A 23,284-nucleotide genomic window follows, 5' to 3' on the forward strand; every position below is an offset into this window, starting at 1 on the left:
GGGAGGGAGGGAGGGAGGGAGTGAGAGAGAGAGGGAGTGTGGGTGAGAGAGAGAGGGTGGGTGAGAGAGAGAGGGCGGGTGAGAGAGAGAGGGCGGGTGAGAGAGAGAGGGCGGGTGAGAGAGAGAGGGTGGGTGAGAGACAGAGGGTGGGTGAGAGAGAGAGGCAGTGTGGGTGAGAGAGAGAGGGAGTGTGGGTGAGAGAGAGGGAGTGTGGGTGAGAGAGAGAGGGAGTGTGTGTGAGAGAGAGAGGGAGTGTGGGTGAGAGAGAGAGAGGCAGTGGGTGAGAGAGAGAGGGAGTGTGAGAGTGAGAGGGGGAGTGTGAGAATGAGCGAGGGAGTGTGGGTGAGAGAGCGAGGGTGAGAGAGAGAGGCAGTGTGGGTGAGAGAGCGAGGGACTGTGGGTGAGTGAGAGAGGCAGTGTGGGTGAGAGAGAGAGGGAGTGTGGGTGAGAGAGCGATGGAGTGTGGGTGAGAGAGAGAGGGAGTGTGGGTGAGAGAGAGAGGGAGTGAGTGTGAGAGAGAATGAGGTAGTGTGAGAGAGAGACAGACGAAGTGAGTGCGAGAGGGAGAGAGAGGGTGTGACTGTGAGAGAGAGAGAGGGAGTGTGGGTGAGAGAGAGGGGGAGTGTGGGTGAGAGAGCGAGGGAGTGTGAGAGTGAGAGGCGGAGTGTGAGAATGAGCGAGGGAGTGTGGGTGAGAGAGCGAGGGAGTGTGGGTGAGAGAGCGAGGGAGTGTGGGTGAGAGAGCGAGGGAGTGTGGGTGAGAGAGAGAGGGAGTGTGGGTGAGAGAGAGAGCCGGTGTGGGTGAGAGAGAGGCAGTGTGGGTGAGAGGGTGAGGGAGTGTGGGTGAGAGAGCGAGGGAGTGTGGGTGAGAGAGAGAGGGAGTGGGGGTGAGAGAGAGGGGGAGTGTGGGTGAGAGAGAGAGGGAGTGTGAGAGTGAGAGGGGGAGTGTGAGTGAGAGAGAGTGGGAGTGTGGGTGAGAGAGCGAGGGAGCGTGAGAGTGAGAGGGGGAGTGAGTGTGGGTGAGAGAGAGAGAGAGTGTGGGTGAGAGAGAGAGGGAGAGGGGGTGAGAGAGAGGGGGAGTGTGGGTGAGAGAGAGAGGGAGTGTGAGAGTGAGAGGGGGAGTGTGAGAATGAGAGGGGGAGTGTGGATGAGAGAGCGAGGGAGTGTGGGTGAGAGAGAGGGGGAGTGTGGGTGTGAGAGCGAGGGAGTGAGAGAGTGAGAGGCGGAGTGTGAGAATGAGCGAGGGAGTGTGAGTGAGAGAGAGGGGGAGTGTGGGTGAGAAAGGGAGTGTGGGTGAGAGAGAGAGGGAGTGTGGGTGAGAGAGAGAGGGAGTGTGGGTGAGAGAGAGAGGCAGTGTGGGTGAGAGAGAGAGGGAGTGTGGGTGAGAGAGAGAGGGAGTGTGGGTGAGAGAGAGAGGCAGTGTGGGTGAGAGAGGGAGGGAGTGTGGGTGAGAGAGAGGGAGTGTGGGTGAGAGAGAGAGAGGGGGAATGTGGGTGAGAGAGAGGGAGTGTGAGGGTGAGAGGGGGAGTGTGAGGGTGAGAGGGGGAGTGTGAGAATGAGCGAGGGAGTGTGGGTGAGAGAGAGAGGGAGTGTGGGTGAGAGAGAGAGGGAGTGTGGGTGAGAGAGAGAGGGAGTGTGGGTGAGAGAGAGAGGGAGTGTGGGTGAGAGAGAGAGGGCGTGTGGGTGAGAGAGAGAGGCAGTGTGGGTGAGAGAGAGAGGCAGTGTGGGTGAGAGAGAGGGAGTGTGGGTGAGAGAGAGAGGGGGAATGTGGGTGAGAGAGAGGGAGTGTGAGGGTGAGAGGGGGTGTGAGAATGAGCGAGGGAGCGTGGGTGAGAGAGCGAGGGAGTGTGGGTGAGAGAGAGAGGGAGTGTGAGAGTGAGAGGGGGAGGGAGTGTGGGTGAGAGAGAGAGGGAGTGTGGGTGAGAGAGAGAGAATCAGTGTGGGTGAGAGAGAGAGGGAGTGGGGGTGAGAGAGAGGGGGAGTGTGGGTGAGAGAGAGGGGGAGTGTGAGAGTGAGGAGTGTGAGAATGAGAGGGGGAGCGTGGATGAGAGAGAGAGGGAGTGTGGGTGAGAGAGAGAGGGAGTGTGGGTGAGAGAGAGAAAGGGAGTGTTGGTGAGAGAGAGAGGGTGTGGGTGAGAGAGAGAGGCAGTGTGGGTGAGAGAGAGGGGGAGTGTGGGTGAGAGAGAGGGGGAGTGTGGGTGAGAGAGAGAGGGAGTGTGAGAGTGAGAGGGGGAGTGTGAGAATGAGCGAGGGAGTGTGGGTGAGAGAGCGAGGGAGTGTGGGTGAGAGAGAGAGGGAGTGTGGGTGAGAGAGAGAGGGAGAGTGGGTGAGAGAGAGAAAGGGAGTGTTGGTGAGAGAGAGAGGGTGTGGGTGAGAGAGAGAGGCAGTGTGGGTGAGAGAGAGGGGGAGTGTGGGTGAGAGAGAGGGGGAGGGTGGGTGAGAGAGAGAGGGAGTGTGAGAGTGAGAGGGGGAGTGTGAGAATGGGCGAGGGAGTGTGGGTGAGAGAGCGAGGGAGTGTGGGTGAGAGAGAGAGGGAGTGTGGGTGAGAGAGAGAGGGAGTGTGGGTGAGAGAGAGAGGCAGTGTGGGTGAGAGAGGGAGGGAGTGTGGGTGAGAGAGAGGGAGTGTGGGTGAGAGAGAGAGAGGGGGAATGTGGGTGAGAGAGAGGCAGTGTGAGGGTGAGAGGGGGAGTGTGAGGGTGAGAGGGGGAGTGTGAGAATGAGCGAGGGAGTGTGGGTGAGAGAGAGAGGGAGTGTGGGTGAGAGAGAGAGGGAGTGTGGGTGAGAGAGAGAGGGAGTGTGGGTGAGAGAGAGAGGGAGTGTGGGTGAGAGAGAGAGGGCGTGTGGGTGAGAGAGAGAGGCAGTGTGGGTGAGAGAGAGAGGCAGTGTGGGTGAGAGAGAGGGAGTGTGGGTGAGAGAGAGAGGGGGAATGTGGGTGAGAGAGAGGGAGTGTGAGGGTGAGAGGGGGTGTGAGAATGAGCGAGGGAGCGTGGGTGAGAGAGCGAGGGAGTGTGGGTGAGAGAGAGAGGGAGTGTGAGAGTGAGAGGGGGAGGGAGTGTGGGTGAGAGAGAGAGGGAGTGTGGGTGAGAGAGAGAGAATCAGTGTGGGTGAGAGAGAGAGGGAGTGGGGGTGAGAGAGAGGGGGAGTGTGGGTGAGAGAGAGGGGGAGTGTGAGAGTGAGGAGTGTGAGAATGAGAGGGGGAGCGTGGATGAGAGAGAGAGGGAGTGTGGGTGAGAGAGAGAGGGAGTGTGGGTGAGAGAGAGAAAGGGAGTGTTGGTGAGAGAGAGAGGGTGTGGGTGAGAGAGAGAGGCAGTGTGGGTGAGAGAGAGGGGGAGTGTGGGTGAGAGAGAGGGGGAGTGTGGGTGAGAGAGAGAGGGAGTGTGAGAGTGAGAGGGGGAGTGTGAGAATGAGCGAGGGAGTGTGGGTGAGAGAGCGAGGGAGTGTGGGTGAGAGAGAGAGGGAGTGTGGGTGAGAGAGAGAGGGAGAGTGGGTGAGAGAGAGAAAGGGAGTGTTGGTGAGAGAGAGAGGGTGTGGGTGAGAGAGAGAGGCAGTGTGTGTGAGAGAGAGGGGGAGTGTGGGTGAGAGAGAGGGGGAGGGTGGGTGAGAGAGAGAGGGAGTGTGAGAGTGAGAGGGGGAGTGTGAGAATGGGCGAGGGAGTGTGGGTGAGAGAGCGAGGGAGTGTGGGTGAGAGAGAGAGGGAGTGTGGGTGAGAGAGAGAGGGAGTGTGGGTGAGAGAGAGAAAGGGAGTGTGGGTGAGAGAGAGAGGTAGTGTGGGTGAGAGAGAGAGGCAGTGTGGGTGAGAGAGAGGGGGAGTGTGGGTGAGAGAGAGGGGGAGGGTGGGTGAGAGAGAGAGGGAGTGTGAGAGTGAGAGGGGGAGTGTGAGAATGGGCGAGGGAGTGTGGGTGAGAGAGCGAGGGAGTGTGGGTGAGAGAGAAGGGAGTGTGGGTGAGAGACAGAGGGAGTGTGGGTGAGAGAGAGAGGGAGTGTGATGGTGAGAGAGGGAGTGTGAGAATGAGCGAGGGAGTGTGGGTGAGAGAGCGCGGGAGTGTGGGTGAGAGAGATAGGAAGTGTGGGTGAGAGAGAGTGGCAGTGTGGGTGAGAGAGAGGCAGTGTGGCTGAGATAGAGAGAGGCAGTGTGGGTGAGAGAGCGAGGGAGTGTGGGTGAGAGAGAGGGGGAGTGTGGGTGAGAGAGAGAGGGAGTGTGGGTGAGAGAGAGAGGGAGTGTGCGTGAGAGAGAGAGGGAGTGTGGGTGAGAGAGAGAGGGAGTGTGGGTGAGAGAGAGGGAGTGTGGGTGAGAGAGAGAGGGGGAATGTGGGTGAGAGAGAGGGAGTGTGGTTGAGAGAGAGAGGCAGTGTGGGTGAGAGAGAGAGGCAGTGTGGGTGAGAGAGAGAGGCAGTGTGGGTGAGAGAGAGAGGCAGTGTGGGTGAGAGAGAGGGAGTGTGGGTGAGAGAGAGGGAGTGTGGGTGAGAGAGAGAGGGGGAATGTGGGTGAGAGAGAGGGAGTGTGGGTGAGAGAGAGAGGGAGTGTGGGTGAGAGAGAGAGGCAGTGTCGGTGAGAGAGAGAGGCAGTGTGGGTGAGAGAGAGAGGGAGTGTGGGTGAGAGAGAGGGAGTGTGGGTGAGAGAGAGAGGGGGAATGTGGGTGAGAGAGAGGGAGTGTGAGGGTGAGAGGGGGTGTGAGAATGAGCGAGGGAGCGTGGGTGAGAGAGCGAGGGAGTGTGGGTGAGAGAGAGAGGGAGTGTGAGAGTGAGAGGGGGAGTGTGAGAATGAGCGAGGGAGTGTGGGTGAGAGAGAGAGGGAGTGTGGGTGAGAGTTGAGGGAGTGTGGGTGAGAGAGAGAGGGAGTGTGAGGGTGAGAGGGGAAGTGTGAGAATGAGCGAGGGAGTGTGGGTGAGAGAGCGAGGGAGTGTGGGTGAGAGAGAGAGGGAGCGTGAGAGTGAGAGGGGGAGTGAGTGTGGGTGAGAGAGAGTGGGAGTGTGGGTGAGAAAGAGAGGGAGTGTGGGTGAGAGAGAGGCAGTGTGGGTGAGAGAGCGAGGGAGTGTGGGTGAGAGAGAGAGGGAGCGTGCGAGTGAGAGGGGGAGTGAGTGTGGGTGAGAGAGAGAGGGAGTGTGGGTGAGAGAGAGAGGGAGTGTGAGAGTGAGAGCGGGAGTGAGTGGGGGTGAGAGAGAGGGGGAGTGTGGGTGAGAGAGAGGGGGAGTGTGAGAGTGAGAGGGGGAGTGTGAGAATGAGAGGGGGAGTGTGAGAATGAGCGAGGGAGTGTGGGTGTGAGAGCGAGGGAGTGTGGGTGAGAGAGAGAGGGAGTGTGGGTGAGAGAGAGAGGGAGAGTGAGGGTGAGAGGGGGAGTGTGAGAATGAGCGAGGGAGTGTGGGTGAGAGAGCGAGGGAGTGTGGGTGAGAGAGAGAGGCAGTGTGGGTGAGAGAGCGAGGGAGTGTGGGTGAGAGAGAGAGGGAGTGTGGGTGAGGGAGAGAGGGAGTGTGGGTGAGAGAGAGAGGGAGTGTGGGTGAGAGAGAGAGGGAGTGTGGGTGAGAGAGAGGGGGAGTGTGAGAATGAGCGAGGGAGTGTGGGTGAGAGAGAGAGGGAGTGTGGGTGAGAGAGAGTGGCAGTGTGGGTGAGAGAGAGGCAGTGTGGCTGAGATCGAGAGAGGCAGTGTGGGTGAGAGAGCGAGGGAGTGTGGGTGAGAGGGGGAGTGTGGGTGAGAGAGAGAGGGAGTGTGGGTGAGAGAGAGAGGGAGTGTGGGTGAGAGAGAGAGGGAGTGTGGGTGAGAGAGAGAGGGAGTGTGGGTGAGAGAGAGAGGCAGTGTGGGTGAGAGAGAGGCAGTGTGGGTGAGAGAGAGAGGGAGTGTGGGTGAGAGAGAGGGAGTGTGGGTGAGAGAGAGAGGGGGAATGTCGGTGAGAGAGAGGGAGTGTGAGGGTGAGAGGGGGTGTGAGAATGAGCGAGGGAACGTGGGTGAGAGAGCGAGGGAGAGTGGGTGAGAGAGAGAGGGAGCGTGAGAGTGAGAGGGGGAGTGAGTGAGGGTGAGAGAGAGTGGGAGTGTGGGTGAGAAAGAGAGGGAGTGTGGGTGAGAGAGAGGCAGTGTGGGTGAGAGAGCGAGGGAGTGTGGGTGAGAGAGAGAGGGAGCGTGAGAGTGAGAGGGGGAGTGAGTGTGGGTGAGAGAGAGAGGGAGTGTGGGTGAGAGAGAGAGGGAGTGTGACAGTGAGAGCGGGAGTGAGTGTGGGTGAGAGAGAGAGGGGGAATGTGGGTGAGAGAGAGGGAGTGTGAGGGTGAGAGGGGGTGTGAGAATGAGCGAGGGAGCGTGGGTGAGAGAGCGAGGGAGTGTGGGTGAGAGAGAGAGGGAGTGTGAGAGTGAGAGGGGGAGGGAGTGTGGGTGAGAGAGAGAGGGAGTGTGGGTGAGAGAGAGAGAATCAGTGTGGGTGAGAGAGAGAGGGAGTGGGGGTGAGAGAGAGGGGGAGTGTGGGTGAGAGAGAGGGGGAGTGTGAGAGTGAGGAGTGTGAGAATGAGAGGGGGAGCGTGGATGAGAGAGAGAGGGAGTGTGGGTGAGAGAGAGAGGGAGTGTGGGTGAGAGAGAGAAAGGGAGTGTTGGTGAGAGAGAGAGGGTGTGGGTGAGAGAGAGAGGCAGTGTGGGTGAGAGAGAGGGGGAGTGTGGGTGAGAGAGAGGGGGAGTGTGGGTGAGAGAGAGAGGGAGTGTGAGAGTGAGAGGGGGAGTGTGAGAATGAGCGAGGGAGTGTGGGTGAGAGAGCGAGGGAGTGTGGGTGAGAGAGAGAGGGAGTGTGGGTGAGAGAGAGAGGGAGAGTGGGTGAGAGAGAGAAAGGGAGTGTTGGTGAGAGAGAGAGGGTGTGGGTGAGAGAGAGAGGCAGTGTGGGTGAGAGAGAGGGGGAGTGTGGGTGAGAGAGAGGGGGAGGGTGGGTGAGAGAGAGAGGGAGTGTGAGAGTGAGAGGGGGAGTGTGAGAATGGGCGAGGGAGTGTGGGTGAGAGAGCGAGGGAGTGTGGGTGAGAGAGAGAGGGAGTGTGGGTGAGAGAGAGAGGGAGTGTGGGTGAGAGAGAGAGGCAGTGTGGGTGAGAGAGGGAGGGAGTGTGGGTGAGAGAGAGGGAGTGTGGGTGAGAGAGAGAGAGGGGGAATGTGGGTGAGAGAGAGGCAGTGTGAGGGTGAGAGGGGGAGTGTGAGGGTGAGAGGGGGAGTGTGAGAATGAGCGAGGGAGTGTGGGTGAGAGAGAGAGGGAGTGTGGGTGAGAGAGAGAGGGAGTGTGGGTGAGAGAGAGAGGGAGTGTGGGTGAGAGAGAGAGGGAGTGTGGGTGAGAGAGAGAGGGCGTGTGGGTGAGAGAGAGAGGCAGTGTGGGTGAGAGAGAGAGGCAGTGTGGGTGAGAGAGAGGGAGTGTGGGTGAGAGAGAGAGGGGGAATGTGGGTGAGAGAGAGGGAGTGTGAGGGTGAGAGGGGGTGTGAGAATGAGCGAGGGAGCGTGGGTGAGAGAGCGAGGGAGTGTGGGTGAGAGAGAGAGGGAGTGTGAGAGTGAGAGGGGGAGGGAGTGTGGGTGAGAGAGAGAGGGAGTGTGGGTGAGAGAGAGAGAATCAGTGTGGGTGAGAGAGAGAGGGAGTGGGGGTGAGAGAGAGGGGGAGTGTGGGTGAGAGAGAGGGGGAGTGTGAGAGTGAGGAGTGTGAGAATGAGAGGGGGAGCGTGGATGAGAGAGAGAGGGAGTGTGGGTGAGAGAGAGAGGGAGTGTGGGTGAGAGAGAGAAAGGGAGTGTTGGTGAGAGAGAGAGGGTGTGGGTGAGAGAGAGAGGCAGTGTGGGTGAGAGAGAGGGGGAGTGTGGGTGAGAGAGAGGGGGAGTGTGGGTGAGAGAGAGAGGGAGTGTGAGAGTGAGAGGGGGAGTGTGAGAATGAGCGAGGGAGTGTGGGTGAGAGAGCGAGGGAGTGTGGGTGAGAGAGAGAGGGAGTGTGGGTGAGAGAGAGAGGGAGAGTGGGTGAGAGAGAGAAAGGGAGTGTTGGTGAGAGAGAGAGGGTGTGGGTGAGAGAGAGAGGCAGTGTGTGTGAGAGAGAGGGGGAGTGTGGGTGAGAGAGAGGGGGAGGGTGGGTGAGAGAGAGAGGGAGTGTGAGAGTGAGAGGGGGAGTGTGAGAATGGGCGAGGGAGTGTGGGTGAGAGAGCGAGGGAGTGTGGGTGAGAGAGAGAGGGAGTGTGGGTGAGAGAGAGAGGGAGTGTGGGTGAGAGAGAGAAAGGGAGTGTGGGTGAGAGAGAGAGGTAGTGTGGGTGAGAGAGAGAGGCAGTGTGGGTGAGAGAGAGGGGGAGTGTGGGTGAGAGAGAGGGGGAGGGTGGGTGAGAGAGAGAGGGAGTGTGAGAGTGAGAGGGGGAGTGTGAGAATGGGCGAGGGAGTGTGGGTGAGAGAGCGAGGGAGTGTGGGTGAGAGAGAAGGGAGTGTGGGTGAGAGACAGAGGGAGTGTGGGTGAGAGAGAGAGGGAGTGTGATGGTGAGAGAGGGAGTGTGAGAATGAGCGAGGGAGTGTGGGTGAGAGAGCGCGGGAGTGTGGGTGAGAGAGATAGGAAGTGTGGGTGAGAGAGAGTGGCAGTGTGGGTGAGAGAGAGGCAGTGTGGCTGAGATAGAGAGAGGCAGTGTGGGTGAGAGAGCGAGGGAGTGTGGGTGAGAGAGAGGGGGAGTGTGGGTGAGAGAGAGAGGGAGTGTGGGTGAGAGAGAGAGGGAGTGTGCGTGAGAGAGAGAGGGAGTGTGGGTGAGAGAGAGAGGGAGTGTGGGTGAGAGAGAGGGAGTGTGGGTGAGAGAGAGAGGGGGAATGTGGGTGAGAGAGAGGGAGTGTGGTTGAGAGAGAGAGGCAGTGTGGGTGAGAGAGAGAGGCAGTGTGGGTGAGAGAGAGAGGCAGTGTGGGTGAGAGAGAGAGGCAGTGTGGGTGAGAGAGAGGGAGTGTGGGTGAGAGAGAGGGAGTGTGGGTGAGAGAGAGAGGGGGAATGTGGGTGAGAGAGAGGGAGTGTGGGTGAGAGAGAGAGGGAGTGTGGGTGAGAGAGAGAGGCAGTGTCGGTGAGAGAGAGAGGCAGTGTGGGTGAGAGAGAGAGGGAGTGTGGGTGAGAGAGAGGGAGTGTGGGTGAGAGAGAGAGGGGGAATGTGGGTGAGAGAGAGGGAGTGTGAGGGTGAGAGGGGGTGTGAGAATGAGCGAGGGAGCGTGGGTGAGAGAGCGAGGGAGTGTGGGTGAGAGAGAGAGGGAGTGTGAGAGTGAGAGGGGGAGTGTGAGAATGAGCGAGGGAGTGTGGGTGAGAGAGAGAGGGAGTGTGGGTGAGAGTTGAGGGAGTGTGGGTGAGAGAGAGAGGGAGTGTGAGGGTGAGAGGGGAAGTGTGAGAATGAGCGAGGGAGTGTGGGTGAGAGAGCGAGGGAGTGTGGGTGAGAGGGAGCGTGAGAGTGAGAGGGGGAGTGAGTGTGGGTGAGAGAGAGTGGGAGTGTGGGTGAGAAAGAGAGGGAGTGTGGGTGAGAGAGAGGCAGTGTGGGTGAGAGAGCGAGGGAGTGTGGGTGAGAGAGAGAGGGAGCGTGCGAGTGAGAGGGGGAGTGAGTGTGGGTGAGAGAGAGAGGGAGTGTGGGTGAGAGAGAGAGGGAGTGTGAGAGTGAGAGCGGGAGTGAGTGGGGGTGAGAGAGAGGGGGAGTGTGGGTGAGAGAGAGGGGGAGTGTGAGAGTGAGAGGGGGAGTGTGAGAATGAGAGGGGGAGTGTGAGAATGAGCGAGGGAGTGTGGGTGTGAGAGCGAGGGAGTGTGGGTGAGAGAGAGAGGGAGTGTGGGTGAGAGAGAGAGGGAGAGTGAGGGTGAGAGGGGGAGTGTGAGAATGAGCGAGGGAGTGTGGGTGAGAGAGCGAGGGAGTGTGGGTGAGAGAGAGAGGCAGTGTGGGTGAGAGAGCGAGGGAGTGTGGGTGAGAGAGAGAGGGAGTGTGGGTGAGGGAGAGAGGGAGTGTGGGTGAGAGAGAGAGGGAGTGTGGGTGAGAGAGAGAGGGAGTGTGGGTGAGAGAGAGGGGGAGTGTGAGAATGAGCGAGGGAGTGTGGGTGAGAGAGAGAGGGAGTGTGGGTGAGAGAGAGTGGCAGTGTGGGTGAGAGAGAGGCAGTGTGGCTGAGATCGAGAGAGGCAGTGTGGGTGAGAGAGCGAGGGAGTGTGGGTGAGAGGGGGAGTGTGGGTGAGAGAGAGAGGGAGTGTGGGTGAGAGAGAGAGGGAGTGTGGGTGAGAGAGAGAGGGAGTGTGGGTGAGAGAGAGAGGGAGTGTGGGTGAGAGAGAGAGGCAGTGTGGGTGAGAGAGAGGCAGTGTGGGTGAGAGAGAGAGGGAGTGTGGGTGAGAGAGAGGGAGTGTGGGTGAGAGAGAGAGGGGGAATGTCGGTGAGAGAGAGGGAGTGTGAGGGTGAGAGGGGGTGTGAGAATGAGCGAGGGAACGTGGGTGAGAGAGCGAGGGAGAGTGGGTGAGAGAGAGAGGGAGCGTGAGAGTGAGAGGGGGAGTGAGTGAGGGTGAGAGAGAGTGGGAGTGTGGGTGAGAAAGAGAGGGAGTGTGGGTGAGAGAGAGGCAGTGTGGGTGAGAGAGCGAGGGAGTGTGGGTGAGAGAGAGAGGGAGCGTGAGAGTGAGAGGGGGAGTGAGTGTGGGTGAGAGAGAGAGGGAGTGTGGGTGAGAGAGAGAGGGAGTGTGACAGTGAGAGCGGGAGTGAGTGTGGGTGAGAGAGAGAGGGAGTGTGAGAGTGAGAGGGGGAGTGTGAGAGTGAGAGGGGCAGTGTGAGAATGAGAGGGGGAGTGTGGGTGAAGAGCGAGGGAGTGTGGGTGAGAGAGAGAGGGAGTGTGGGTGAGAGAGAGGGAGTGTGGGTTAGAGAGAGAGGGAGTGTGGGTGAGAGAGAGGGAGTGTGGGTGAGAGAGTGAGGGAGTGTGGGTGAGAGAGAGGGGGCATGTGGGTGAGAGAGAGGGAGTGTGAGGGTGAGAGGGGGAGTGTGAGAATGAGCGAGGGAGTGTGGGTGAGAGAGCGAGGGAGTGTGGGTGAGAGAGAGAGGGAGTGTGGGTGAGAGAGAGGGAGTGTGGGTTAGAGAGAGAGGGAGTGTGGGTGAGAGAGAGGGAGTGTGGGTTAGAGAGAGAGGGAGTGTGGGTGAGAGAGAGAGGGAGTGTGGGTGAGAGAGAGAGGGAGTGTGTGTGAGAGAGAGAGGGAGTGTGGGTGAGAGAGAGAGGGAGTGTGGGTGAGAGAGAGAGGCAGTGTGAGAGTGAGAGGGGGAGTGAGTGTGGGTGAGAGAGAGAGGGAGTGTGGGAGAGAGAGAGAGGGAGTGTGGGTGAGAGAGAGAGGGAGTGGGGGTGAGAGAGAGAGGGGGAGTGTGGGTGAGAGAGAGGGGGAGTGTGAGAGTGAGAGGGGGATTGTGAGAATGAGAGGGGGAGCGTGGATGAGAGAGAGAGGGAGTGTGGGTGAGAGAGAGAGGGAGTGTGGGTAAGAGAGAGAGGGAGTGTGGGTGAGAGAGAGAAAGGGAGTGTGGGTGAGAGAGAGAGGGAGTGTGGGTGAGAGAGAGAGGCAGTGTGGGTGAGAGAGAGGGGGAGTGTGGGTGAGAGAGAGAGGGAGTGTAGGTGTGAGAGAGAGGGAGTGTGGGTGAGAGAGAGAGGGAGTGTGAGAGTGAGAGGAGGAGTGTGAGAATGAGCGAGGGAGTGTGGGGGAGAGAGAGAGGGAGTGTGGGTGAGAGTTGAGGGAGTGTGGGTGAGAGAGAGAGGGAGTGTGAGGGTGAGAGGGGGAGTGTGAGAATGAGCGAGGGAGTGTGGGTGAGAGAGCGAGGGAGTGTGGGTGAGAGAGAGAGGGAGTGTGGGTGAGGGAGAGAGGGAGTGTGGGTGAGAGAGAGAGGGAGTGTGGGTGAGAGAGAGAGAGAGACAGTGTTGGTGAGATAGCGAGGCAGTGTGGGTGAGAGAAAGAGGGAGTGTGGGTGAGAGAGAGTGGCAGTGTGGGTGAGAGAGAAGCAGTGTGGCTGAGATAGAGAGAGGCAGTGTGGGTGAGAGAGTGAGGGAGTGTGGGTGAGAGAGAGGTGGAGTGTGGGTGAGAGAGAGAGGGATTGTGGGTGAGAGAGAGAGGGAGTGTGGGTGAGAGAGAGGGGGAGTGTGGGTGAGAGAGAGAGGGATTATGGGTGAGAGAGAGAGGGATTATGGGTGAGAGAGAGGGAGTGTGGGTGAGAGAGAGAGGGGGAATGTGGGTGAGAGAGAGGGAGTGTGAGGGTGAGAGGGGGTGTGAGAATGAGCGAGGGAGCGTGGGTGTGAGAGCGAGGGAGTGTGGGTGAGAGAGAGAGGGAGCGTGAGAGTGAGAGGGGGAGTGAGTGTGGGTGAGAGAGAGTGGGAGTGTGGGTGAGAAAGAGAAGGAGTGTGGGTGAGAGAGCGAGGGAGTGTGGGTGAGAGAGCGAGGGAGTGTGGGTGAGAGAGAGAGGGAGTGTGGGTGAGAGAGAGAGGGAGTGTGACAGTGAGAGCGGGAGTGAGTGTGGGTGAGAGAGAGAGGGGGAATGTGGGTGAGAGAGAGGGAGTGTGAGGGTGAGAGGGGGTGTGAGAATGAGCGAGGGAGCGTGGGTGAGAGAGCGAGGGAGTGTGGGTGAGAGAGAGAGGGAGTGTGAGAGTGAGAGGGGGAGGGAGTGTGGGTGAGAGAGAGAGGGAGTGTGGGTGAGAGAGAGAGAATCAGTGTGGGTGAGAGAGAGAGGGAGTGGGGGTGAGAGAGAGGGGGAGTGTGGGTGAGAGAGAGGGGGAGTGTGAGAGTGAGGAGTGTGAGAATGAGAGGGGGAGCGTGGATGAGAGAGAGAGGGAGTGTGGGTGAGAGAGAGAGGGAGTGTGGGTGAGAGAGAGAAAGGGAGTGTTGGTGAGAGAGAGAGGGTGTGGGTGAGAGAGAGAGGCAGTGTGGGTGAGAGAGAGGGGGAGTGTGGGTGAGAGAGAGGGGGAGTGTGGGTGAGAGAGAGAGGGAGTGTGAGAGTGAGAGGGGGAGTGTGAGAATGAGCGAGGGAGTGTGGGTGAGAGAGCGAGGGAGTGTGGGTGAGAGAGAGAGGGAGTGTGGGTGAGAGAGAGAGGGAGAGTGGGTGAGAGAGAGAAAGGGAGTGTTGGTGAGAGAGAGAGGGTGTGGGTGAGAGAGAGAGGCAGTGTGGGTGAGAGAGAGGGGGAGTGTGGGTGAGAGAGAGGGGGAGGGTGGGTGAGAGAGAGAGGGAGTGTGAGAGTGAGAGGGGGAGTGTGAGAATGGGCGAGGGAGTGTGGGTGAGAGAGCGAGGGAGTGTGGGTGAGAGAGAGAGGGAGTGTGGGTGAGAGAGAGAGGGAGTGTGGGTGAGAGAGAGAGGCAGTGTGGGTGAGAGAGGGAGGGAGTGTGGGTGAGAGAGAGGGAGTGTGGGTGAGAGAGAGAGAGGGGGAATGTGGGTGAGAGAGAGGCAGTGTGAGGGTGAGAGGGGGAGTGTGAGGGTGAGAGGGGGAGTGTGAGAATGAGCGAGGGAGTGTGGGTGAGAGAGAGAGGGAGTGTGGGTGAGAGAGAGAGGGAGTGTGGGTGAGAGAGAGAGGGAGTGTGGGTGAGAGAGAGAGGGAGTGTGGGTGAGAGAGAGAGGGCGTGTGGGTGAGAGAGAGAGGCAGTGTGGGTGAGAGAGAGAGGCAGTGTGGGTGAGAGAGAGGGAGTGTGGGTGAGAGAGAGAGGGGGAATGTGGGTGAGAGAGAGGGAGTGTGAGGGTGAGAGGGGGTGTGAGAATGAGCGAGGGAGCGTGGGTGAGAGAGCGAGGGAGTGTGGGTGAGAGAGAGAGGGAGTGTGAGAGTGAGAGGGGGAGGGAGTGTGGGTGAGAGAGAGAGGGAGTGTGGGTGAGAGAGAGAGAATCAGTGTGGGTGAGAGAGAGAGGGAGTGGGGGTGAGAGAGAGGGGGAGTGTGGGTGAGAGAGAGGGGGAGTGTGAGAGTGAGGAGTGTGAGAATGAGAGGGGGAGCGTGGATGAGAGAGAGAGGGAGTGTGGGTGAGAGAGAGAGGGAGTGTGGGTGAGAGAGAGAAAGGGAGTGTTGGTGAGAGAGAGAGGGTGTGGGTGAGAGAGAGAGGCAGTGTGGGTGAGAGAGAGGGGGAGTGTGGGTGAGAGAGAGGGGGAGTGTGGGTGAGAGAGAGAGGGAGTGTGAGAGTGAGAGGGGGAGTGTGAGAATGAGCGAGGGAGTGTGGGTGAGAGAGCGAGGGAGTGTGGGTGAGAGAGAGAGGGAGTGTGGGTGAGAGAGAGAGGGAGAGTGGGTGAGAGAGAGAAAGGGAGTGTTGGTGAGAGAGAGAGGGTGTGGGTGAGAGAGAGAGGCAGTGTGTGTGAGAGAGAGGGGGAGTGTGGGTGAGAGAGAGGGGGAGGGTGGGTGAGAGAGAGAGGGAGTGTGAGAGTGAGAGGGGGAGTGTGAGAATGGGCGAGGGAGTGTGGGTGAGAGAGCGAGGGAGTGTGGGTGAGAGAGAGAGGGAGTGTGGGTGAGAGAGAGAGGGAGTGTGGGTGAGAGAGAGAAAGGGAGTGTGGGTGAGAGAGAGAGGTAGTGTGGGTGAGAGAGAGAGGCAGTGTGGGTGAGAGAGAGGGGGAGTGTGGGTGAGAGAGAGGGGGAGGGTGGGTGAGAGAGAGAGGGAGTGTGAGAGTGAGAGGGGGAGTGTGAGAATGGGCGAGGGAGTGTGGGTGAGAGAGCGAGGGAGTGTGGGTGAGAGAGAAGGGAGTGTGGGTGAGAGACAGAGGGAGTGTGGGTGAGAGAGAGAGGGAGTGTGATGGTGAGAGAGGGAGTGTGAGAATGAGCGAGGGAGTGTGGGTGAGAGAGCGCGGGAGTGTGGGTGAGAGAGATAGGAAGTGTGGGTGAGAGAGAGTGGCAGTGTGGGTGAGAGAGAGGCAGTGTGGCTGAGATAGAGAGAGGCAGTGTGGGTGAGAGAGCGAGGGAGTGTGGGTGAGAGAGAGGGGGAGTGTGGGTGAGAGAGAGAGGGAGTGTGGGTGAGAGAGAGAGGGAGTGTGCGTGAGAGAGAGAGGGAGTGTGGGTGAGAGAGAGAGGGAGTGTGGGTGAGAGAGAGGGAGTGTGGGTGAGAGAGAGAGGGGGAATGTGGGTGAGAGAGAGGGAGTGTGGTTGAGAGAGAGAGGCAGTGTGGGTGAGAGAGAGAGGCAGTGTGGGTGAGAGAGAGAGGCAGTGTGGGTGAGAGAGAGAGGCAGTGTGGGTGAGAGAGAGGGAGTGTGGGTGAGAGAGAGGGAGTGTGGGTGAGAGAGAGAGGGGGAATGTGGGTGAGAGAGAGGGAGTGTGGGTGAGAGAGAGAGGGAGTGTGGGTGAGAGAGAGAGGCAGTGTCGGTGAGAGAGAGAGGCAGTGTGGGTGAGAGAGAGAGGGAGTGTGGGTGAGAGAGAGGGAGTGTGGGTGAGAGAGAGAGGGGGAATGTGGGTGAGAGAGAGGGAGTGTGAGGGTGAGAGGGGGTGTGAGAATGAGCGAGGGAGCGTGGGTGAGAGAGCGAGGGAGTGTGGGTGAGAGAGAGAGGGAGTGTGAGAGTGAGAGGGGGAGTGTGAGAATGAGCGAGGGAGTGTGGGTGAGAGAGAGAGGGAGTGTGGGTGAGAGTTGAGGGAGTGTGGGTGAGAGAGAGAGGGAGTGTGAGGGTGAGAGGGGAAGTGTGAGAATGAGCGAGGGAGTGTGGGTGAGAGAGCGAGGGAGTGTGGGTGAGAGGGAGCGTGAGAGTGAGAGGGGGAGTGAGTGTGGGTGAGAGAGAGTGGGAGTGTGGGTGAGAAAGAGAGGGAGTGTGGGTGAGAGAGAGGCAGTGTGGGTGAGAGAGCGAGGGAGTGTGGGTGAGAGAGAGAGGGAGCGTGCGAGTGAGAGGGGGAGTGAGTGTGGGTGAGAGAGAGAGGGAGTGTGGGTGAGAGAGAGAGGGAGTGTGAGAGTGAGAGCGGGAGTGAGTGGGGGTGAGAGAGAGGGGGAGTGTGGGTGAGAGAGAGGGGGAGTGTGAGAGTGAGAGGGGGAGTGTGAGAATGAGAGGGGGAGTGTGAGAATGAGCGAGGGAGTGTGGGTGTGAGAGCGAGGGAGTGTGGGTGAGAGAGAGAGGGAGTGTGGGTGAGAGAGAGAGGGAGAGTGAGGGTGAGAGGGGGAGTGTGAGAATGAGCGAGGGAGTGTGGGTGAGAGAGCGAGGGAGTGTGGGTGAGAGAGAGAGGCAGTGTGGGTGAGAGAGCGAGGGAGTGTGGGTGAGAGAGAGAGGGAGTGTGGGTGAGGGAGAGAGGGAGTGTGGGTGAGAGAGAGAGGGAGTGTGGGTGAGAGAGAGAGGGAGTGTGGGTGAGAGAGAGGGGGAGTGTGAGAATGAGCGAGGGAGTGTGGGTGAGAGAGAGAGGGAGTGTGGGTGAGAGAGAGTGGCAGTGTGGGTGAGAGAGAGGCAGTGTGGCTGAGATCGAGAGAGGCAGTGTGGGTGAGAGAGCGAGGGAGTGTGGGTGAGAGGGGGAGTGTGGGTGAGAGAGAGAGGGAGTGTGGGTGAGAGAGAGAGGGAGTGTGGGTGAGAGAGAGAGGGAGTGTGGGTGAGAGAGAGAGGGAGTGTGGGTGAGAGAGAGAGGCAGTGTGGGTGAGAGAGAGGCAGTGTGGGTGAGAGAGAGAGGGAGTGTGGGTGAGAGAGAGGGAGTGTGGGTGAGAGAGAGAGGGGGAATGTCGGTGAGAGAGAGGGAGTGTGAGGGTGAGAGGGGGTGTGAGAATGAGCGAGGGAACGTGGGTGAGAGAGCGAGGGAGAGTGGGTGAGAGAGAGAGGGAGCGTGAGAGTGAGAGGGGGAGTGAGTGAGGGTGAGAGAGAGTGGGAGTGTGGGTGAGAAAGAGAGGGAGTGTGGGTGAGAGAGAGGCAGTGTGGGTGAGAGAGCGAGGGAGTGTGGGTGAGAGAGAGAGGGAGCGTGAGAGTGAGAGGGGGAGTGAGTGTGGGTGAGAGAGAGAGGGAGTGTGGGTGAGAGAGAGAGGGAGTGTGACAGTGAGAGCGGGAGTGAGTGTGGGTGAGAGAGAGAGGGAGTGTGAGAGTGAGAGGGGGAGTGTGAGAGTGAGAGGGGCAGTGTGAGAATGAGAGGGGGAGTGTGGGTGAAGAGCGAGGGAGTGTGGGTGAGAGAGAGAGGGAGTGTGGGTGAGAGAGAGGGAGTGTGGGTTAGAGAGAGAGGGAGTGTGGGTGAGAGAGAGGGAGTGTGGGTGAGAGAGTGAGGGAGTGTGGGTGAGAGAGAGGGGGCATGTGGGTGAGAGAGAGGGAGTGTGAGGGTGAGAGGGGGAGTGTGAGAATGAGCGAGGGAGTGTGGGTGAGAGAGCGAGGGAGTGTGGGTGAGAGAGAGAGGGAGTGTGGGTGAGAGAGAGGGAGTGTGGGTTAGAGAGAGAGGGAGTGTGGGTGAGAGAGAGGGAGTGTGGGTTAGAGAGAGAGGGAGTGTGGGTGAGAGAGAGAGGGAGTGTGGGTGAGAGAGAGAGGGAGTGTGTGTGAGAGAGAGAGGGAGTGTGGGTGAGAGAGAGAGGGAGTGTGGGTGAGAGAGAGAGGCAGTGTGAGAGTGAGAGGGGGAGTGAGTGTGGGTGAGAGAGAGAGGGAGTGTGGGAGAGAGAGAGAGGGAGTGTGGGTGAGAGAGAGAGGGAGTGGGGGTGAGAGAGAGAGGGGGAGTGTGGGTGAGAGAGAGGGGGAGTGTGAGAGTGAGAGGGGGATTGTGAGAATGAGAGGGGGAGCGTGGATGAGAGAGAGAGGGAGTGTGGGTGAGAGAGAGAGGGAGTGTGGGTAAGAGAGAGAGGGAGTGTGGGTGAGAGAGAGAAAGGGAGTGTGGGTGAGAGAGAGAGGGAGTGTGGGTGAGAGAGAGAGGCAGTGTGGGTGAGAGAGAGGGGGAGTGTGGGTGAGAGAGAGAGGGAGTGTAGGTGTGAGAGAGAGGGAGTGTGGGTGAGAGAGAGAGGGAGTGTGAGAGTGAGAGGAGGAGTGTGAGAATGAGCGAGGGAGTGTGGGGGAGAGAGAGAGGGAGTGTGGGTGAGAGTTGAGGGAGTGTGGGTGAGAGAGAGAGGGAGTGTGAGGGTGAGAGGGGGAGTGTGAGAATGAGCGAGGGAGTGTGGGTGAGAGAGCGAGGGAGTGTGGGTGAGAGAGAGAGGGAGTGTGGGTGAGGGAGAGAGGGAGTGTGGGTGAGAGAGAGAGGGAGTGTGGGTGAGAGAGAGAGAGAGACAGTGTTGGTGAGATAGCGAGGCAGTGTGGGTGAGAGAAAGAGGGAGTGTGGGTGAGAGAGAGTGGCAGTGTGGGTGAGAGAGAAGCAGTGTGGCTGAGATAGAGAGAGGCAGTGTGGGTGAGAGAGTGAGGGAGTGTGGGTGAGAGAGAGGTGGAGTGTGGGTGAGAGAGAGAGGGATTGTGGGTGAGAGAGAGAGGGAGTGTGGGTGAGAGAGAGGGGGAGTGTGGGTGAGAGAGAGAGGGATTATGGGTGAGAGAGAGAGGGATTATGGGTGAGAGAGAGGGAGTGTGGGTGAGAGAGAGAGGGGGAATGTGGGTGAGAGAGAGGGAGTGTGAGGGTGAGAGGGGGTGTGAGAATGAGCGAGGGAGCGTGGGTGTGAGAGCGAGGGAGTGTGGGTGAGAGAGAGAGGGAGCGTGAGAGTGAGAGGGGGAGTGAGTGTGGGTGAGAGAGAGTGGGAGTGTGGGTGAGAAAGAGAAGGAGTGTGGGTGAGAGAGCGAGGGAGTGTGGGTGAGAGAGCGAGGGAGTGTGGGTGAGAGAGAGAGGGTGTGTGGGTGAGAGAGAGAGCCGGTGTGGGTGGGAGAGAGAGGCAGTGTGGGTGAGAGAGCGAGGGAGTGTGGGTGAGAGAGCGAGGGAGTGTGGGTGAGAGAGAGAGGGAGTGGGGGTGAGAGAGAGGGGGAGTGTGGGTGAGAGAGAGAGGGAGTGTGAGAGTGAGAGGGGGAGTGTGAGTGAGAGAGAGTGGGAGTGTGGGTGAGAGAGCGAGGGAGCGTGAGAGTGAGAGGGGGAGTGAGTGTGGGTGAGAGAGAGAGAGAGTGTGGGTGAGAGAGAGAGGGAGTGGGGGTGAGAGAGAGGGGGAGTGTGGGTGAGAGAGAGAGGGAGTGTGAGAGTGAGAGGGCGAGTGTGAGAATGAGAGGGGGAGTGTGGATGAGAGAGCGAGGGAGTGTGGGTGAGAGAGAGAGGGAGTGTGGGTGAGAGAGAGAGGGAGAGTGGGTGAGAGAGAGAAAGGGAGTGTTGGTGAGAGAGAGAGGGTGTGGGTGAGAGAGAGAGGCAGTGTGGGTGAGAGAGAGGGGGACTGTGGGTGAGAGAGAGGGGGAGAGTGGGTGAGAGAGAGAGGGAGTGTGAGAGTGAGAGGGGGAGTGTGAGAATGGGCGAGGGAGTGTGGGTGAGAGAGAGAGGGAGTGTGGGTAAGAGAGAGAGGGAGTGTGGGTGAGAGAGAGAAAGGGAGTGTGGGTGAGAGAGAGAGGGAGTGTGGGTGAGAGAGAGAGGCAGTGTGGGTGAGAGAGAGGGGGAGTGTGGGTGAGAGAGAGAGGGAGTGTAGGTGTGAGAGAGAGGGAGTGTGGGTGAGAGAGAGAGGGAGTGTGAGAGTGAGAGGAGGAGTGTGAGAATGAGCGAGGGAGTGTGGGGGAGAGAGAGAGGGAGTGTGGGTGAGAGTTGAGGGAGTGTGGGTGAGAGAGAGAGGGAGTGTGAGGGTGAGAGGGGGAGTGTGAGAATGAGCGAGGGAGTGTGGGTGAGAGAGCGAGGGAGTGTGGGTGAGAGAGAGAGGGAGTGTGGGTGAGGGAGAGGGGGAGTGTGGGTGAGAGAGAGAGGGAGTGTGGGTGAGAGAGAGAGAGAGACAGTGTTGGTGAGATAGCGAGGCAGTGTGGGTGAGAGAAAGAGGGAGTGTGGGTGAGAGAGAGTGGCAGTGTGGGTGAGAGAGAAGCAGTGTGGCTGAGATAGAGAGAGGCAGTGTGGGTGAGAGAGTGAGGGAGTGTGGGTGAGAGAGAGGTGGAGTGTGGGTGAGAGAGAGAGGGATTGTGGGTGAGAGAGAGAGGGAGTGTGGGTGAGAGAGAGGGGGAGTGTGGGTGAGAGAGAGAGGGATTATGGGTGAGAGAGAGAGGGATTATGGGTGAGAGAGAGGGAGTGTGGGTGAGAGAGAGAGGGGGAATGTGGGTGAGAGAGAGGGAGTGTGAGGGTGAGAGGGGGTGTGAGAATGAGCGAGGGAGCGTGGGTGTGAGAGCGAGGGAGTGTGGGTGAGAGAGAGAGGGAGCGTGAGAGTGAGAGGGGGAGTGAGTGTGGGTGAGAGAGAGTGGGAGTGTGGGTGAGAAAGAGAAGGAGTGTGGGTGAGAGAGCGAGGGAGTGTGGGTGAGAGAGCGAGGGAGTGTGGGTGAGAGAGAGAGGGAGTGTGGGTGAGAGAGAGAGCCGGTGTGGGTGGGAGAGAGAGGCAGTGTGGGTGAGAGAGCGAGGGAGTGTGGGTGAGAGAGCGAGGGAGTGTGGGTGAGAGAGAGAGGGAGTGGGGGTGAGAGAGAGGGGGAGTGTGGGTGAGAGAGAGAGGGAGTGTGAGAGTGAGAGGGGGAGTGTGAGTGAGAGAGAGTGGGAGTGTGGGTGAGAGAGCGAGGGAGCGTGAGAGTGAGAGGGGGAGTGAGTGTGGGTGAGAGAGAGAGAGAGTGTGGGTGAGAGAGAGAGGGAGTGGGGGTGAGAGAGAGGGGGAGTGTGGGTGAGAGAGAGAGGGAGTGTGAGAGTGAGAGGGCGAGTGTGAGAAGGAGAGGGGGAGTGTGGATGAGAGAGCGAGGGAGTGTGGGTGAGAGAGAGAGGGAGTGTGGGTGAGAGAGAGAGGGAGAGTGGGTGAGAGAGAGAAAGGGAGTGTTGGTGAGAGAGAGAGGGTGTGGGTGAGAGAGAGAGGCAGTGTGGGTGAGAGAGAGGGGGACTGTGGGTGAGAGAGAGGGGGAGAGTGGGTGAGAGAGAGAGGGAGTGTGAGAGTGAGAGGGGGAGTGTGAGAATGGGCGAGGGAGTGTGGGTGAGAGAGCGAGGGAGTGTGGGTGAGAGAGAGAGGGAGTGTGGGTGAGAGAGAGAGGGAGTGTGGGTGAGAGAGAGAAAGGGAGTGTGGGTGAGAGAGAGAGGTAGTGTGGGTGAGAGAGAGAGGCAGTGTGGGTGAGAGAGAGGGGGAGTGTGGGTGAGAGAGAGGGGGAGGGTGGGTGAGAGAGAGAGGGAGTGTGAGAGTGAGAGGGGGAGTGTGAGAATGGGCGAGGGAGTGTGGGTGAGAGAGCGAGGGAGTGTGGGTGAGAGAGAGAGGGAGTGTGGGTGAGAGACAGAGGGAGTGTGGGTGAGAGAGAGAGGGAGTGTGATGGTGAGAGAGGGAGTGTGAGAATGAGCGAGGGAGTGTGGGTGAGAGAGCGCGGGAGTGTGGGTGAGAGAGATAGGAAGTGTGGGTGAGAGAGAGTGGCAGTGTGGGTGAGAGAGAGGGAGTGTGGGTGAGAGAGAGTGGGGGAATGTGGGTGAGAGAGAGGGAGTGTGGGTGAGAGAGAGGGGGAGTGTGGGTGAGAGAGAGAGGGAGTGTGGGTGAGAGAGAGAGGGAGTGTGCGTGAGAGAGAGAGGGAGTGTGGGTGAGAGAGAGAGGGAGTGTGGGTGAGAGAGAGAGGGAGTGTGAGAGTGAGAGCGGGAGTGAGTGGGGGTGAGAGAGAGGGGGAGTGTGGGTGAGAGAGAGGGGGAGTGTGAGAGTGAGAGGGGGAGTGTGAGAATGAGAAGGGGAGTGTGAGAATGAGCGAGGGAGTGTGGGTGAGAGAGCGAGGGAGTGTGGGTGAGAGAGAGAAGGAGTGTGGGTGAGAGAGAGAGGGAGAGTGAGGGTGAGAGGGGGAGTGTGAGAATGAGCGAGGGAGTGTGGGTGAGAGAGCGAGGGAGTGTGGGTGAGAGAGAGAGGCAGTGTGGGTGAGAGAGCGAGGGAGTGTGGGTGAGAGAGAGAGGGAGTGTGGGTGAGGGAGAGAGGGAGTGTGGGTGAGAGAGAGAGGGAGTGTGGGTGAGAGAGAGAGGGAGTGTGGGTGAGAGAGAGGGGGAGTGTGAGAATGAGCGAGGGAGTGTGGGTGAGAGAGAGAGGGAGTGTGGGTGAGAGAGAGTGGCAGTGTGGGTGAGAGAGAGGCAGTGTGGCTGAGATCGAGAGAGGCAGTGTGGGCGAGAGAGCGAGGGAGTGTGGGTGAGAGGGGGAGTGTGGGTGAGAGAGAGAGGGAGTGTGGGTGAGAGAGAGAGGGAGTGTGGGTGAGAGAGAGAGGGAGTGTGGGTGAGAGAGAGAGGCAGTGTGGGTGAGAGAGAGAGGGAGTGTGGGTGAGAGAGAGGGAGTGTGGGTGAGAGAGAGAGGGGGAATGTCGGTGAGAGAGAGGGAGTGTGAGGGTGAGAGGGGGTGTGAGAATGAGCGAGGGAACGTGGGTGAGAGAGCGAGGGAGTGTGGGTGAGAGAGAGAGGGAGCGTGAGAGTGAGAGGGGGAGTGAGTGAGGGTGAGAGAGAGTGGGAGTGTGGGTGAGAAAGAGAGGGAGTGTGGGTGAGAGAGAGGCAGTGTGGGTGAGAGAGTGAGGGAGTGTGGGTGAGAGAGAGAGGGAGCGTGAGAGTGAGAGGGGGAGTGAGTGTGGGTGAGAGAGAGAGGGAGTGTGGGTGAGAGAGAGAGAGGGAGTGTGACAGTGAGAGCGGGAGTGAGTGTGGGTGAGAGAGAGAGGGAGTGTGAGAGTGAGAGGGGGAGTGTGAGAGTGAGAGGGGGAGTGTGAGAATGAGAGGGGGAGTGTGGGTGAAGAGCGAGGGAGTGTGGGTGAGAGAGAGAGGGAGTGTGGGTGAGAGAGAGGGAGTGTGGGTTAGAGAGAGAGGGAGTGTGGATGAGAGAGAGGGAGTGTGGGTGAGAGAGTGAGGGAGTGTGGGTGAGAGAGAGGGGGCGTGTGGGTGAGAGAGAGGGAGTGTGAGGGTGAGAGGGGGAGTGTGAGAATGAGCGAGGGAGTGTGGGTGAGAGAGCGAGGGAGTGTGGGTGAGAGAGAGAGGGAGTGTGGGTGAGAGAGAGGGAGTGTGGGTTAGAGAGAGAGGGAGTGTGGGTGAGAGAGAGGGAGTGTGGGTTAGAGAGAGAGGGAGTGTGGGTGAGAGAGAGAGGGAGTGTGGGTGAGAGAGAGAGGGAGTGTGTGTGAGAGAGAGAGGGAGTGTGGGTGAGAGAGAGAGGGAGTGTGGGTGAGAGAGAGAGGCAGTGTGAGAGTGAGAGGGGGAGTGAGTGTGGGTGAGAGAGAGAGGGAGTGTGGGAGAGAGAGAGAGGGAGTGTGGGTGAGAGAGAGAGGGAGTGGGGGTGAGAGAGAGAGGGGGAGTGTGGGTGAGAGAGAGGGGGAGTGTGAGAGTGAGAGGGGGAGTGTGAGAATGAGAGGGGGAGCGTGGATGAGAGAGAGAGGGAGTGTGGGTGAGAGAGAGAGGGAGTGTGGGTAAGAGAGAGAGGGAGTGTGGGTGA

At 59.6% G+C, this 23,284-nt stretch overlaps 1 protein-coding gene across 1 annotated transcript in view; it reads right to left on the minus strand.

The window, feature by feature from the left end:
- The window catches only part of unc93b1 (unc-93 homolog B1, TLR signaling regulator), a 484,953-nt gene that overhangs the window by 197,645 nt on the left and 264,024 nt on the right, over window positions 1-23,284 (minus strand).

This window comes from Scyliorhinus torazame, chromosome 20 (genome assembly GCF_047496885.1).
Source record: "Scyliorhinus torazame isolate Kashiwa2021f chromosome 20, sScyTor2.1, whole genome shotgun sequence".
In the NCBI taxonomy this organism is placed as follows: domain Eukaryota; kingdom Metazoa; phylum Chordata; class Chondrichthyes; order Carcharhiniformes; family Scyliorhinidae; genus Scyliorhinus; species Scyliorhinus torazame.